Source organism: Aphidius gifuensis, linkage group LG3 (genome assembly GCF_014905175.1).
Source record: "Aphidius gifuensis isolate YNYX2018 linkage group LG3, ASM1490517v1, whole genome shotgun sequence".
Lineage (NCBI taxonomy): Eukaryota > Metazoa > Arthropoda > Insecta > Hymenoptera > Braconidae > Aphidius > Aphidius gifuensis.
The window spans coordinates 19,088,792-19,104,739 of NC_057790.1; the positions used below are offsets into that span (position 1 = coordinate 19,088,792).

The 15,948-nt window shown below is 22.1% G+C and overlaps 2 protein-coding genes across 3 annotated transcripts in view; one reads left to right on the forward strand and one right to left on the reverse strand.

Moving 5' to 3' along the window:
• Window positions 1-15,948, reverse strand: part of LOC122852501 (probable enoyl-CoA hydratase) — a 70,782-nt gene that overhangs the window by 22,643 nt on the left and 32,191 nt on the right. The window lies entirely within an intron of this gene.
• Window positions 1-15,948, forward strand: part of LOC122852484 (terminal nucleotidyltransferase 5C) — a 47,582-nt gene that overhangs the window by 16,000 nt on the left and 15,634 nt on the right. Inside the window, exon 1 of one of the 2 annotated variants that reach the window (XM_044152326.1) lies at window positions 8,009-8,815. The exons of the other annotated variant lie outside the window; for it this stretch is intronic. The gene's annotated coding sequence lies outside the window, so the exon portion shown is untranslated. Of the gene's footprint in view, window positions 1-8,008; window positions 8,816-15,948 lie in introns of those variants that run through there. 2 annotated transcript variants of the gene reach the window in all.

The following is a 15,948-nucleotide window of genomic DNA, read 5'->3' on the forward strand; positions in this document are numbered from 1 at the left end:
TTTTAACCGACAAATCTTATAAACAATTTGTGGTGTATTATTATTTTTGATATGTTGCCCAAAATAATTTGGATGTTTATCAAATAAATAAATAAATAAAATATTTAAATGTATAATACTCAAACTATTTGTTGAATTTATATCAGCTGTTTTGATTTCCCCGTGACTTTGAAGTAAAATTCCAATGTTATTCTTCTTATTATTACAAAATGAATATATTTTTAAATCAAATTTTCCTTATATTATATTATCAATTAATTTTGTTTTTTTTTCTATGATTTTTAAAATTTTTTTAAATATTTACGATGCACTTGCATTGATCCCAAACGTCATGAATATTGTAGGGTTTCCCCACAATATACTTGCGGTCACTTGGCGCAAATTATATCTAGTGTCAAGGACACTGTAAAATCAAATTTATCATTGATGATTTAATTAAAAAAATACATTTTATTTATTTATTTAAAATTAATTTTATATTATTTAAATTGATATCTAAATCAACTTGTATATATTTTATTTATTTTTTTAATTTTAATATTTTAATTGGCACGTCAAGAGTTAAAAAATAAAGATTAAAATCGTTATTATGATGATGAGAAGTTGATGAGTGTCTTTGTAAAAGTCACATGTACATGACTGCACTTATCATGTTTATTACAAAATATACTTTAATTGTTCATCTTTTTAATTATAGCATTAAATATTATTTAATTTGACCTTCAATTGAATTTTTTTATTCAATATTATTTAACGAGGGTAGTTTTTTATTATTTATTTTTTTTATTTTTATTCTGCAAGTTGTAATTATCTTGTAATAACTATTAATCGATAACTAAGTTTTCAACAAGTTTTAATAAGTTAAAATTAAAATTTTTAATAAGTTTTTTAATATTTCAATTGACATGGTTGAATTAGTTTTAACACGGTCATCAATTAAACTTTTGATAAAGAATTTGAAAAAAAAAAGGGAACTACAATTTTATATAAAATTAATGATTCATGTGGTTTCAAGTTATATCAAAATTAAGACTATTAAACTTTGACCAGTTTACTAAATTCAAGGCTTATTGATATTTAAAAAATTTAATTAAATAAATTAATAATTTATTAGATATTTCATATGAAAACAACCTACACTTGTTATTAAAAAAATTAATATCAAAAAATTCAATAGATTTGTTAAGTAGATTTTTAAATTATTTTATTAATTATTATTTAAATTATAAAATTAAAATATTTGCTCTATAATTAATATTTATATTGTATTGTATAATTGTTTTTCTATTGTTTATATAATTAGATGTCTGTCTATGATGCATAATAAATTACCAAGAACTCGTTGAGGCCTTAATTTGTTATTAACTTGGTATGATCATCTTGACAATGGTTGTATTATTGTCATTGTCAAGGTTATTTGATAGATACATTACGTTTATTTATCCTTGATAATATACTTTTTCTTGCTATTGAACGATAGAAACTGTAAACAACTTGTGCTATCGCAAAATTCACTGAAATTATTATGACGATATTTGCCAACTATGATTTTTATTTTTCCATAATTATTATTTTATACGAGTGATAAAAAATTATTTTTTTTTTTCACTAATGATAATTGTAAATTATGACTGTTTTTTTTTTTTTAATGTTTTATTTTTCTTTGAATTGTGATTTTTCAATTTTGAATAAATATAATATCTCGAAGTTGTTTCTACTAAATCCCGTGGAATAAATTCATTATTTGTTAGTTAAAAATTGTAATTATCATTGATAAAAAAAAAATTAAATACTTGTGTAAATAGACAAGTGATTCGAATAAATAATTTAACGAGCGGAAATATATTATTCTGATTGCTTAATTTTTTTAGGTAAGTAGTTATCCGGTTGTGAAGGTTAACAACAAAACAATATTATCATTTTGTTTTCACAGTATGCATACAGGTTGAAATAAATTTTATTCTTTATTTCACGTTAACCCTTATACCGAAGAACGCTATTTATTTAATTTTTCTACTTTGTCTTTTATATATAAAGAAATCCTTGAATTTAGCCCTTTGAATAACTTTCTACCGCGCAACTTGTTTAAAGAATTTTTTTTTTCATTTTTAAATCAATGCTTTTAATCTGAAACATCGTTATTCAATTATAATTTTAACATAGCTACGTTAAAAATATAAAATAAATTATAACAAAAAAAAAAAAGCCACTAATTGTTTGCGTTTTAAAATGTCAGATGATGATGATGATTGAAATCATTTTTTGACACAATATATACTTGAAATTTTTCGAGGACGTCTTTTGGAATTTTTTTCATTATTTTTTCGTCCTTGAATGACAAGAGTGAGAGTAAAATTATAAAAAAAAAAAAAAAAATGGTGAATGTTCATTCATCATGTTTTTGTTTTTATTTATTTTTTTACTGTGAATGATTTTTATTTAAAAATTTTCTAGGACAATTTTAGAATATAAGCTATTCATTAAAAAAAAAATATTTCATTTTAAATTTATTATAAACAAAGAGAAAAAATTTATATACATATTTAGATTTTTGTATTCTGGGTCGATGATAAAAATGGAAACAAAGGCAAGTACGGATGTCGTAGATATATATATGTATAAGCATTAAATTATAAATAAAAGTTTTATGTGTGTATAGTGTAATAATACAAAAAAATATACAAAGTATATAATAAACACTTGTGCACCTTGAATTACAAAAACGAGAGGTATATAAAGTCAAAACTGGAAGCTTTCTTAAATGTTTTTACAAAAATGCAAAATCAAATAGTTATCGAGTTGAGCAATTCATATATAATAATACGCAATTGAATTAATTTTTGCATTCAATGAACTACAGATGATGATGAAAGAATTGATTTGTTTATAACACCTTATATTTATATCAATAAATAAATATACAGATATTTTTTTCTTTCAAAATCTCAAGGCCATATAATCACGTTTTATTATTTTCAATTTAAATATGATCTATTAATAAATATAATTTTTCAATCATTTATTTCATTATTAAAAATGACAAAAAAAATAAATAAAAAAAAAAAACAATAATCTATTTTCGAGTATGATTATAAATATAAATAAGTATTGATGGTAAATACAATCAATTGGTCATGTTTAAATTATTGATTTTATTTACTCAGTATTTATTTACAACTAAAATCCCAGATAATCTTTATGTCAAAATATATATCAGCAAATCTATTTGACGTCAAAACTTTACAGATATTTAATAAGCACTTGTGACTATAAAAATTTTAATGAAATTAATTTTTTTTTCTTTTTTTCATACGTCAAAAAAAAAAGAGTTGATAAAAACAATATCAAGGTCAAAAGATAGACGATCAATTATCTTTAATCAATTATTTACATACCAATTTCTCTCAATGGCCTTCGTACTTTTGATTAAATCAATTTATTGCTTCACATTGTTTTTTTAACTATTAAATTTTTATTCAAATAAATATAATATATGAATATCCTCATAACAATACACATGCAAAAAAAATTATTTTTATATTTCACAGTAGCCAAGTGAAATCATGTCCATAATAATTGAAAATAAATAAATTAAAAAAAATTTATCGTCTTGTTATACAAGAATAAAAAAAAAAAAAAAAAAAGATATAAATAAATAAGTAAAAAAAAACAAGAATATAAAATTAAAATGACTATCTTTTTGCATAATAAATTTTGGCATTATAGTTTTTAATTTAAATAATATCAGGTAAATATTTAAATAAAAAAAAAAAACTTGCAGGTATAGATTAAAAACAGGTGGCAATACTGATAAATTTTTTTGTAAATAAATAAATAATAAAAGTTCATAGATTATTTTAATAGGAAAAAAACAAATGATATATACATGTGTGTATATTAAGATGTATAAATGTATATACATTATTTTGTTATATGCGTATAATCACATGTATATATAAAATATTATAGTCACTTATTCGCAGCTTTGATCGATAGCCGAATGGCCTTGATATACATTGTACCCCTTTTTTTCCCCCTTGTTGAATATAATTGTATGAGGCCGTACTTACTATACACTATACGTAAAGTAAAAGTATATATACCTCATGAGAACTTAGTCTTATATTTTTCTGTGGTAATTTTAATGTATCATGAGGATTATATAAATTATAAATAAGAATGGGGGTAATTAAGAAATTATAAATTAAAAATTGTTTAAAATTAAATTGGTAGATTGGTGAGAGGAAAATGTTTATAGAATTAAATGAGAAAAATATTGATGACATTATATTGCAAGGCCATTTGAGGAACGAATAGAAAAAGTCTCTAATTTATTTTTTGTTGTTGTCTAGTCATATGATCAGATGGTAGACGAAGAACGTCCTTGATGACCTCAGACATCATTCTATATGTTGTTGCGATACCCTAATAAATAAATTTATTTTTTTTTTTTTACAAATAAAACCAACAGTAATTTATTTTCCAACATTTACGAAATAAATTTTTTTATTTATTAATCTTTTCTTCTATTGTTTATCTTAATTATTATTTATTTAAAAATATGTTCTACTTTGAAATCACAAATGAGTTTAATTTAAAATGAAAATTATATTAGTAAATAATGACTTTAATTATTATCTATATGTAGAAAATTAAATTCGATTGGCTAGTAAATGACATTTGTTGAAAAAAAAAAAAAAAATTATCTCCACCAATAGATAACGAATTACGCTGAGTGTTTTGGGACATGGATAAATTTATATATATTTAAAATTTTGTTGTGTATACAGATTGTAAAATGAATATGTCAAAAAAAATTATAAAAAATGTCAAAAGAAAATAAATAAATTAATAAAAATCCAATTTTTTATGACCTGAAAGAAAAACATGTTAAAAAATAGTCTAAAAAATATTGAATGTCGGGTTCATTTATATTTGGAAGCTTTCAACCGAAATAGAAAAAAAAAAAAAAAAAAATACAAAACAATAACAATGTATTTGATAAAAAAACGTGTTATATTTTATATTTTTAGGTGATTAAATCAATGAGAAAAAAAAAAATAAAAATGAACTGTAATTTTGTTAAGGTTGAATGTAAATAGAATTTCTAACTATACGATTTTCGAATTTTTGGTCCCATATAAAAGCCAGAATAATTATCTATTTTGTTGAATTTTTTCAGAATTTTACACAACGTTTTTTTTTAGATAATTAATGTCAAAGTTGACAACTTTAACACATAGGTATAGGGACTAAACACATATTTTCTTATCTAGCTCAAAAAGTTTCTATACGATTTTACTTAATTTACTATCAGTTTGTACTCCTTTACAATACGAATTTTTTAAGCCCTCAATGATCATTTTCTACAACGGATTTTAAAAGATATTCAACTATTAGAATCAAAATTTTCTATCATTAGCGGTCATTCTCTTTCTTTTATTCGTCGCGTTGTCTCATGTTTTTTGCAGTTTTTTGGCTATGGTAGTATGTGTGAGTCTATCCAGATAGACTGCATACACACATACTACCAAGAACCTGCCAGTATAGTGAATATATTTCGGACAGAGGGGCACTGAAAATATTTTTTATAACCATATGTAGATGCGCACCCTCTCGGGCCCAAACTTCGTCCACCGATGCGATTTACATTCAACCTTAAAGTAACTTTGAAATTTCATCATGACATTAACTAGCTGTCATGTCAAGCCAGAAAAAATATACGAAAACGATAAATAAAAAATTCACTATACTTATTCATGATAAAAAAAAAATATATCTTACAAAATTTTATTCTATTTTATTTTTGCACACATTTATAAGAATAAAATGAGCTCACGATGATAAAACATGTAGGACCGTAATCGTTACATCGATTTGTTTTTTTTTCTATTTTCTTTGATGGCTTCGGCTTTTGTTTTTATTAAAAAAAAAACTATTATTTAATTTTATTTCGCTAAAATAAAACATTGAAAAAGATAGTTTTTTAAAAAAATATAAAGCTTAGATTAAAATAAATAATTTTTAAATGATTTTATAATGTCAATATTACAACTTGATAACTCAATAAATGATATAATAATTTAAAATAATAATAATAATGAAAAACATCCGATGTTGTTATCGAAATATAATATTTTTAATTTCGATAGAATTTCGTTACAGTAAACATTTTATTTTTGATATTCATTTTATAGATTTTTTTTTAAACCTTTCCAAAAAGGTCAATGATCATTAAAAATAACTTTTTTTCTATTTTTTTTTTTTTTAAAGATAATCAGTTCATATTAAACTAAAAAATAAATGACAGAAAATCTTTAGATTAGTGTCAGCAAAACAATATTAAAATTACGAATCCCAAAAAATGTTTGAACAATTGAAATCAATGTTTAATAAAATTTTAAAAAAGTAAAATAACAAAATAATAATTCATAATAGTAATGATAATAATTCCATTATATAATTTTAATTTAAATGAATTATTAAATTTGAAAATTGATATTATCAATTTGATTTATTTATTTGAATTAAATGACCAGTTTGTTGATTGTACCCGGAAGAAACTGAGACATATTGGATCTTGTCTTATACTTTGTTGCAAAAAATAATAAGAAAAAAAAAAAAGTAAATTGAACATCCAGATGGTATATATTTATTCTTATTGTTATTTTATTTTTTAGTTAACTTTTAAAACCATCACAAATGACTTTAACAAACTTTAAAACACATGAGTGTTTATTTTTCTAATTTTTTATTATGATTAAATTTTGAAAAATATTCCTACAAATTATATTATTTATATATCTTTAAATAGCTTGACTTTTTAATAGGCTCGTCAGTGATTTTATCAGTATCATTGCTGGAAAATTCATTATATTTTTTACGACATAAAAGCAACCATTTCGTATGTATATACGTCAGAAGCCTTATCTTGCAGAATAAACCGACGTATTTGTACCTTGTCTTGTGATAAAAATTTTAAATTCAACATGTGTTAATTTCATTCAATGTATTTATAAATTAATTTTAATTATCGAAACAAATAAAATATATACTTAAAAATTAAATTAAAATAATATATATAATTGTTATTTCATTTTGATAACTATACTGTTATCTAATTCATCATGACTTGTAAAAAAAAAAGAAAAAAAATAAATAAATATCAAATCCGTTATTTTAAAAGATAATCTTTGTGAAAGCTTTACATCCAAGATGAGCAAAATAATAAATAATAATTCAAAAACTAAAAATAAAAAAAAAACCTTTCTATTTGAAAATTTGAATTTTAAAATGTCACCGTATGTAAAACATAAAAAAAAAAAATATTAATTAAAATTCAAAAGAAAAAAAACAAGTTAAATAATATCAAAACAAAAATTCTAATCAAAAAATTTCTATGATGATAGGTCAGTGCTTGAATCTTTTTTCTTCTATTACTATTTATAATGACGTAGTTTCATCTAGAAAATATTGACGTAGTAGTTCCAACGCTATACATGAATAACGCTATATATATATAAATGAAGATCCACCCAAGGGGCCATCAGAGAAACCGAGAAGTTAAAATTAAAAAAAAAAAACAAGTTAGAAAAAAAAAGAAACAACCAAACAAAAAAGCCAAGAAACAAGTTATAAATATAAAAAATTTAAATGAAATAAAAAAAAATAATAAAGGATCACATATAAGGGTACAAGTTATTTTATATATTTATTTTTATTATTTATTTAACCGACTATCAGACTGTTGAGCCGTTGAAGATGCGGTTGTTTGGTGATGCTGTGTAATATAATTTACAGATCAGACTGATGATAGTCATATAGTGGTTACTGAGTGAGTGAGATAAAAACAAAAAAGGTAAAAGAAGGAGCATGTATGCTGAAACAGTGAGAATTGCAAGTAAAAGGATGGTGAGTGGGTGGGTGGGTTGGTGGGTGGTTTAGTCATGGAACAGTATAGAGAACCTCTGAGTTATAAAAGTGGGGTTAACATTGTGGAAGTGGAACAATCATCAGTACATATACACAAGCACATTTTGATGATATTTTCTTGTATATGCGGTTTATATATATAACTATGTAGTGGAGACCGGTTGATAAAATAGTGGGGAATAGGATCAATACTGCGTGTTTCACGTTGCTGAGCCGGTTTTTTTTCTTCAGTGTCAGTTGATTCGTTAGAGCCGATTGTTGCGTCGGTCGAAATTTTATAACAAACTTAAATAATCAAAGTATTTGATGTTTAAAAAAATAAATATTAATACAACAAATATATATTATTAATTTATCACTGTTATTCAATTGACATAAAGCTTTTTTGAGAGAAAAAAAAAAAAAAAACCAAACATTCGAACGCTTCAGAGAAATATATTTTATCTTCTCGAAATTTCTATCATCAGAGTTTTTGTTATTATTATTATAAAATTGTGATTTTTCTTTTTTTTTTTTTGTTTTTTTTGTTTTTTTTTTTTTTTTGTATTTTCAATTATTTTTTATTTATTGTGTCTAAAACAATTGAAATATTGACATATTAAAATAATTGTGCAGTTGATTTGATTTTTTTTCTTTTTTTTTTTGTTATTTTAAAAGAAAAAAAAAAAAGTTGATTTACTGGTTTACTTCTTATTTAAATTGGTAAATTGAAAGATAAAGAAAAGAAAAACTGATAATAATTGAATAACAAATAAATAATTTAAATAAAAAAAAAACAAGCTGATATTTTATTGAGGATTGAAAGAAATAAATCAGTGAAAACCAGAACGATTGGACAAGGGTATTTGAAACTCAGAAAACATCCGGGAAGCCGGAACGATATGTGAGTATTTTGTTTATTATATTATGTGATTGCAAATAATTTATAATATTATTTACCATATGCTACAAAAAAGACCTTTATTTTCTTTCTATAATATCTTGTTACTTAAAGTGTACCATAAAATTTACAACAACTACCAACAATTTCTACATTATCATAAAAAATTTTATAATAATTTATAATAAAAAATTATTTATCAACAAATTAACATCGTTTAAATAAAAAAAAAAACTTGATTTTTAAATTTAAAAACAAGTTTAAAGAATATTTTCAAACAATGTGAATGAACTTGTGTTATTTTTAATTAACATAGACACTCAAATAGTCTGGAATATTTTTTATAAACTATTGCTAAATTATTTTGTATATATTTTTGTGTACATAGAAGTTTCTAGAAACACCGTGAAGCCGTACCTGCGCATGTCAGTCAGGGTTTCAATCACAGTTGTGTTCAAGTATATATACTGTTTGTACTAGTAGCGAGCTCTTATTAAATATATATACATGTATATATATATTTATACATTAAGCAAACTCTACTATATTACTATTATTCTATTTCCCTTTCCTTAGCTCAATAAATACACTGTCTTTAACTGTCATTTGCGATTGTGTAAGTATATGCAAAATTCCAAGAGCAACAAAACTTATGCTTGCAATACTGTGCCAAGAAATTACGTCGTGAATTCATTGATCGGTGACTGAGCTTTTTATTTATTTTTTTTTTCTTTTTGAATACTGAAATATTACCATGTGTTCGCTATAATCATTATATATTAATTTTATATTTAAAACTGTATAGTAATTTATTCATTTTTTTTTTTCGATTAAACTATTTATCAGTGTCAATTAAATACTCAATTTTATTTCGACCTAAATATCAAAATAATTGTTTTAATTTTTTATAAATGAAAAAATAAATAAATATAGATATTACATGTAAAAATAAAAATATTAAAATCTATCCTTGATTGCAAATTTTAATTTTAATAAAAAAAATTAATAGCATTTATGATTTATTCATAATTATAGATTTTTCTTTGAATAATTAAAAAATATATTTTCAATCATTAATTATATAATGATGACAATGAGTAGAGAAGATGTGCAATGTCAACTAATTTATTTGACTTTTTTACTTATTGACTCGATCGTTATTAATAGGTCGAGCTGGATTATATATATGTAACTGGTTTTCAGTGGATTATAAATACAAATATCCGTTTATATTTGTTACGGTCCTCTTGACGACGTAATATTATTGATTTTACCATAATTATTAAGGACCAACACCTATTTATAATTTACTATAAATATTATTTCTAAATTAAATCAAACGTCATATTTTTATTAATCAAAATTAAAATAAATAAATACATAAATCAAAAACAATTATTTTATATATTTAAATTTATTTTCTTTGAGTCATTGGAAATTAAAAAAATAATAAAAAAAATTGTTGAATGAGATATGCAAAAGAGCATTGTTATTCAGGTGTGATTTTTCCATCGATTAAACTTTCTTGTAATTGACCTCAACTTAAAAATATCAAGGTGTGACCTTATTACGCGCGGGATGTTTTATCGAGGCTGAAGAAATCAAAAAATATTAATTAAAATTAAATAAAATATTATTTATTTATACTTGACATAGTAGAGAGTGAGTGAGTAAAAAAAAAAAATAATTGAGAGACAAACATATTTCACTTTTACATGTATGACCGACTTTATAATGTTACTAGACAGAAAAATTCGAAATAAAAAAAAATTCATTTATTCATCTTCTCCTGGATTATGTCATTAATTAATATTAATTTCATCGAAGAGAATATATAAATTAATTTAAAACAGAATTATTAACCTTTTTTTTTTTACGTTGTAAAAATTTATGATTATATTACCATCAATCTTTGTATAGAAATAATAAAGTTAAATTAAAAAAAAAAAAATTTATAAAATGTAAAATTATTCAAAATACATTATTCTAAACAATCATGTAATTAAATTGCAAAATATTGCATGTATTATACGTTAAATTAAAATAAATGTCTCTATTTTCTTTGGGATATTAGTATTTTATTTTTAAAATATTTACCTATGTCTTTTGCTTTTATATTCACGTGTTGCACTAAAATCTCTCTGAAATATTTTCTCAACAATTTTAAAACAAAGAGTGTTATAAATTTACTTGTATACTTTTTTAATTTTTATATAAACAAAAAAATTACAAAATTATGTCACAAGTTGTTTGTTCGACCTTTAAAAAATAATGTGTAATTTTTTTGATGTAGTTTTAATTAAATTTCTTGTTTTTAAATATTATTTTCATGCAATGACATTTCTATCAATGACTCTACAACTGCGTCTTTTTTTTTTTTTTGTCTAGGTCACGATAAAATGCGTGGAATTATTTAATTAACTGATGAACACAATAAATATATTTTGTCCCTCCTTGGCATTTCAAAGTTAACTTGAAGTATGTATTTTTTTTTTTTTCTAATTTAATTATTTTTTATTTTCTCAATGTCCCCACGAGTCAACCTAAATAACCCTGTCGATTACGTTAGATTTTGTACGCGTGCTGTATAATATATGCCTTGACTTTTTAAAAACAAAGTACTTGACTAATTAGTACAATATATATGTACTATTGAGCCAGTTTAATTTTTTTTTTTTACGTATTTATTTTTTGCTTTTATCTATTTTTTATTTTTGTGCTTTTAAATATCCCCTTTGCTGAGTGTAAACAATACTGACTGATAAATTAAAGATTACTATCTTAAAAAAAAAAAAAGCATTAAAAATATTTTTGGCTTCTTATTATCACTCTTATCTCTTGTTTACAACATCAACCATAATTCAAAGAAAAAAAAAAATACATGATCCCTTAAAAATGATATTAAATTTTTCATAACAAATTTATACGAGAAAAAAAAAAATAAAAACTCATCTTTAAATTATATATCTTTTAATCAAATTAAATTTTAATTTATTATCACAATATTTTTATCATTATATATTTCAGACAATTTTAAAAATATGAATGTTTTTTTTTTTTTAATCATATTTTAGTACTTGCTTAATGAATTTAAATGATAATGTTGTAATTATGTATATAAATGCGAAAATAACAAACTAACAAAATTTAATAATGAAATAAATTTTTTGTTATTTAAAAAATAATAACCGTTGATAAATAAATAATTATTGTTTAATAAATTTTTTAATTAATAATTTTTCATTGATTAAAATTTATCGGTAATTAATATTTATTGGAGGAAGTAAACTATTACCGATGTAAGAAGGAACTGAACTCGTTCATTCTACAGTTGTGAATCGTCATTGAGTGGTGCTCAGTCATTTCCTGCTATTCATGCATACTTTTACCGGTAATATACTATTATGTCAGAGTACATATACTAGTGTGAAAGTAGGTAAAATAAATAAAATAAAAAAAACAACAACTATAATTCAGTTCCATTGAATGAATAAATCATAAATATGGTATTTTTAAAATATATAATTTTATTTTTAGAAATAAAAAAACGTGTTATTTATTCTAAATAATAATATATTAATATATTTTAATTATTGTACCACGAAAAGTTGTTATGTTAATACCGGAATGATTGTGGTGAAAATAGTGTGACATTTATTTTGACACACGTGAAAAATCAGAAGTTGTTTTGACACATCTTACCGGATGTTACATTGATAATAATTATTATCATCAGGCATATATTTGTATTGTGGTTATAAATAAATAATGACTTAAAGAATTTTATTTTTTTCATATATTTTCTTGTTTATCTCGGTTCTTTTATTTCAGGTCAATGAGTGACTAATTTTGTTTAGTTTAACTCAATAATTTTATTGACTTGTTGACATTCAATTGGCATTGTATCTCTTAGAATTTAATAATTGGTATAAATATAATTTATATATAATTTTAAAGGGCACAAGTGTTGACATGAATATTTCCAATTTATTTATATAAATTAATTAAAAATTTTATTGAGTAATTTTTTAATATTGTGCTTGCGAATTTTATTATTATTATTTTTTAAATAAAAGGTTGTTACAAGGCGACATTTATTGAAACCATTCAAAGTATGCGTATATGTTTTTCATCCTATTGAATTTATAAAAGTCAGCTGGCTTCGAGTAACCGTCTATGGTATCAGCATAATTAATGGAACACTGGCCAAATATGGAAAAATACAGAGATAATATAAAGGATAATAGAATAAAAAAAAAAGCACTCAATTTTATATTTCTACTGGCCAATTAGACTGACGTGTGCATGTGCAGCTTTGATGCACTCGAAACGATCCAAAAGATCAAAACCGTGAGAGTACAATTATTTCATGAATTTATTAATGATATTTTTTTCATTTTCACCTTATTATTATTATTTGCCTTCTTTGTCTTTTTGTATATTAAAGAAGTTTTTTATTTTATCATCGAGTTTTTTTTTTTTTTTTTTATAATTACTATTGACTTTTAATATGATGAAATTATATATTTGAAATTATTCCATTTTTATTTGATAATAAAAGAATAAAAATTTTTATAAATACAGAAAAAGTATGGCTTTATTTATCTTCTTTTCATTGAGAAAAGAAAAAGCTTTTTAGAAATTGATAAAAAGAAAATATTGGAAAAGTTTGCTATTATATTTTTGAAATAATTTTATATTTAGTTAATATTTAAAAAAATGTTTTAATGTATTTTATGATCAATTTATTTTTTGGAAAAACTATGAGAATATTTAAAATGATATGTAAAGCCTTTTTTTTTACAACCCTGTCGTTTTAGGTTGAATAATATTTGTGATTCTAAGAGACTTTGAATTTCATTATGTAAAGACACTCTTATCGAATGTCTACACATGGCTATAAACCCATGAAAATATTAAAAAACGAGAAAATCAATATCGAAAAGAAGAAAAATAAACGAGCTAAAACTCTCACAAAGCAAAATTTATCCATTGTGAAAATAGTAAACTTTCAAGGTCACTTGTTTTTCATCTTATCAGCAGATAAAACAGCACAAAATACATGAAGATACGTGCTTCATTTGCACAATAAAATAATAATAATAAAAAAAAATGTTTTTTAAACAAAACAAAATTCCATCGAGGGAAGTTACAAAAAAAATATTATAACTAAAAATAAACGGTTATGTCACTTTAACAATAACGAGGAAAAGTTTAAAAGACAAATATATATTTAAAAAATAAAAAAACAAATAAAAAGTATATTTACTTATAAATGATAATGATAAACAAACCGATAGTAAATAATAAAAAATAATAAATAATTATAAAATAACAAGTGTACATGAAAAAAATAAAAATTAAGTTGAAATTTTTTCATTTTTTTTTTTTTTTGTTGCCATCAATGTCACTCTTACTCTATATGTTATGTATACACAATACACATATATTGTGTACTCTTCTCATAAAAATTACACAATACCGTAAAGTTACAAATAAAAAAAAAAAATAATAAATAAATTTAAAAAAAAAAAAAACTATCTTTGAACGACCTGCATCGTAGATTAACCTACGCACTGTCAAGCACGAACTCACTGAATTTTTGCTCCGACATGTTAAATATGTGATTCGGTCTGTTGACTAAAGATGCATGCGCGTACATATAAATTATTTATGTATATTTAGCAATAAAAATTATTAAAAATAAAACATAAACTATTTATCATCAAAATTTTTGATATCATATTTAACATATAAATATTATTATGTTAAAAAAAAATTTTATACGATTAAAAATCATATATATAATACATAAAATCAATGCATCAAAGCACTGTAAACAACATCAAAATATATACTATATAAAATTTTATCTACAAAATAAAAATGATATTGAAAATTTATTCATAGTAAAATTTAATTCAGATCTTATCATATACATTTAAATTACAATGATTAAACATAAATCAAAATAAATTTTTATAAATATGTTAATAAATTACTTTAAATGTATTATAATAATTTACTATTAAATAAAATTCAAAAAATAAAATAAAATATAAACTAAATAAATTATAAATATTAAAATAAAATATAATATCAATAAATGGAATAAATTTTGTTTATAATTAGTAATAACTATTCATTTATATGAAATATATAAAATAATAAATAATAAATTTGCTTTATGAAACATTAAGAATAATAAAATATTATCATCAAAAGACTATGTGACACTTTGATAAACATCAAAAATAAACTTTTTTTTTTCAATTAATTTTTCTCTATACAAATTTTTTATTGTTAAATAAATAAATAAATAAATAAATAAATAAATACAATGTGGTTAACCGGAAGTGATTTGTTTATAAAAACGACAATTCATTTAAATGAAAATAATAAAAGGACAGTATGAAAGACGAAAAAATAAAAGGGAAAAATATAAAAAAATAAAAGTATATTCTGTGTGTGTGGGTGTCGACATAAGGCATCAAAGGAAATGTCATTCTATGTGAGAGACTGTATAATGTAACAATATATGCGGGTCGCATCGATGAAGACCCGTATATACGATACATATGACTTTGTTCCGTTCATTCACGTCCACAAAATTAGGTTCCCTAGATATGATGACGCACGAAAAACTCGACATATTAAAAGGGGGTCGCAACAATATGACTATACATTATATCTAAATTGTTTGATGATCGTCTAGGTCGAGACTGTAAATCACAACTCGGTCATTCACTGAATTGTTTAAACTATTATTGCAATATTCTATTTGTTATTTAAAAAAAAAAAAAACAATTTTCAACTATGGTGACACCACCAAGTAGCATGAGTCAAGATATAGTCAGACACAAGTGATAAATTTCATTTTTTTTTTTCTATAGATAATTTTTTTTTTTAGCTGTTGTATTAGTTATCAAATATTAAAATCTATAAACTTGTGCAATGTAATTTAATATTTTTTTTGATAATATAGAATATATTATAAGTTATAACTTGTTTTTAAAAACGACTTTCCAACTTATGATCGTAGTAGTAAATCAATTGGTCAAATAAATATTTCACTTTATTTTACACTAAGTTGCAATTATATTTACAAACCAATCAACTTTTCAACACTATTTTTT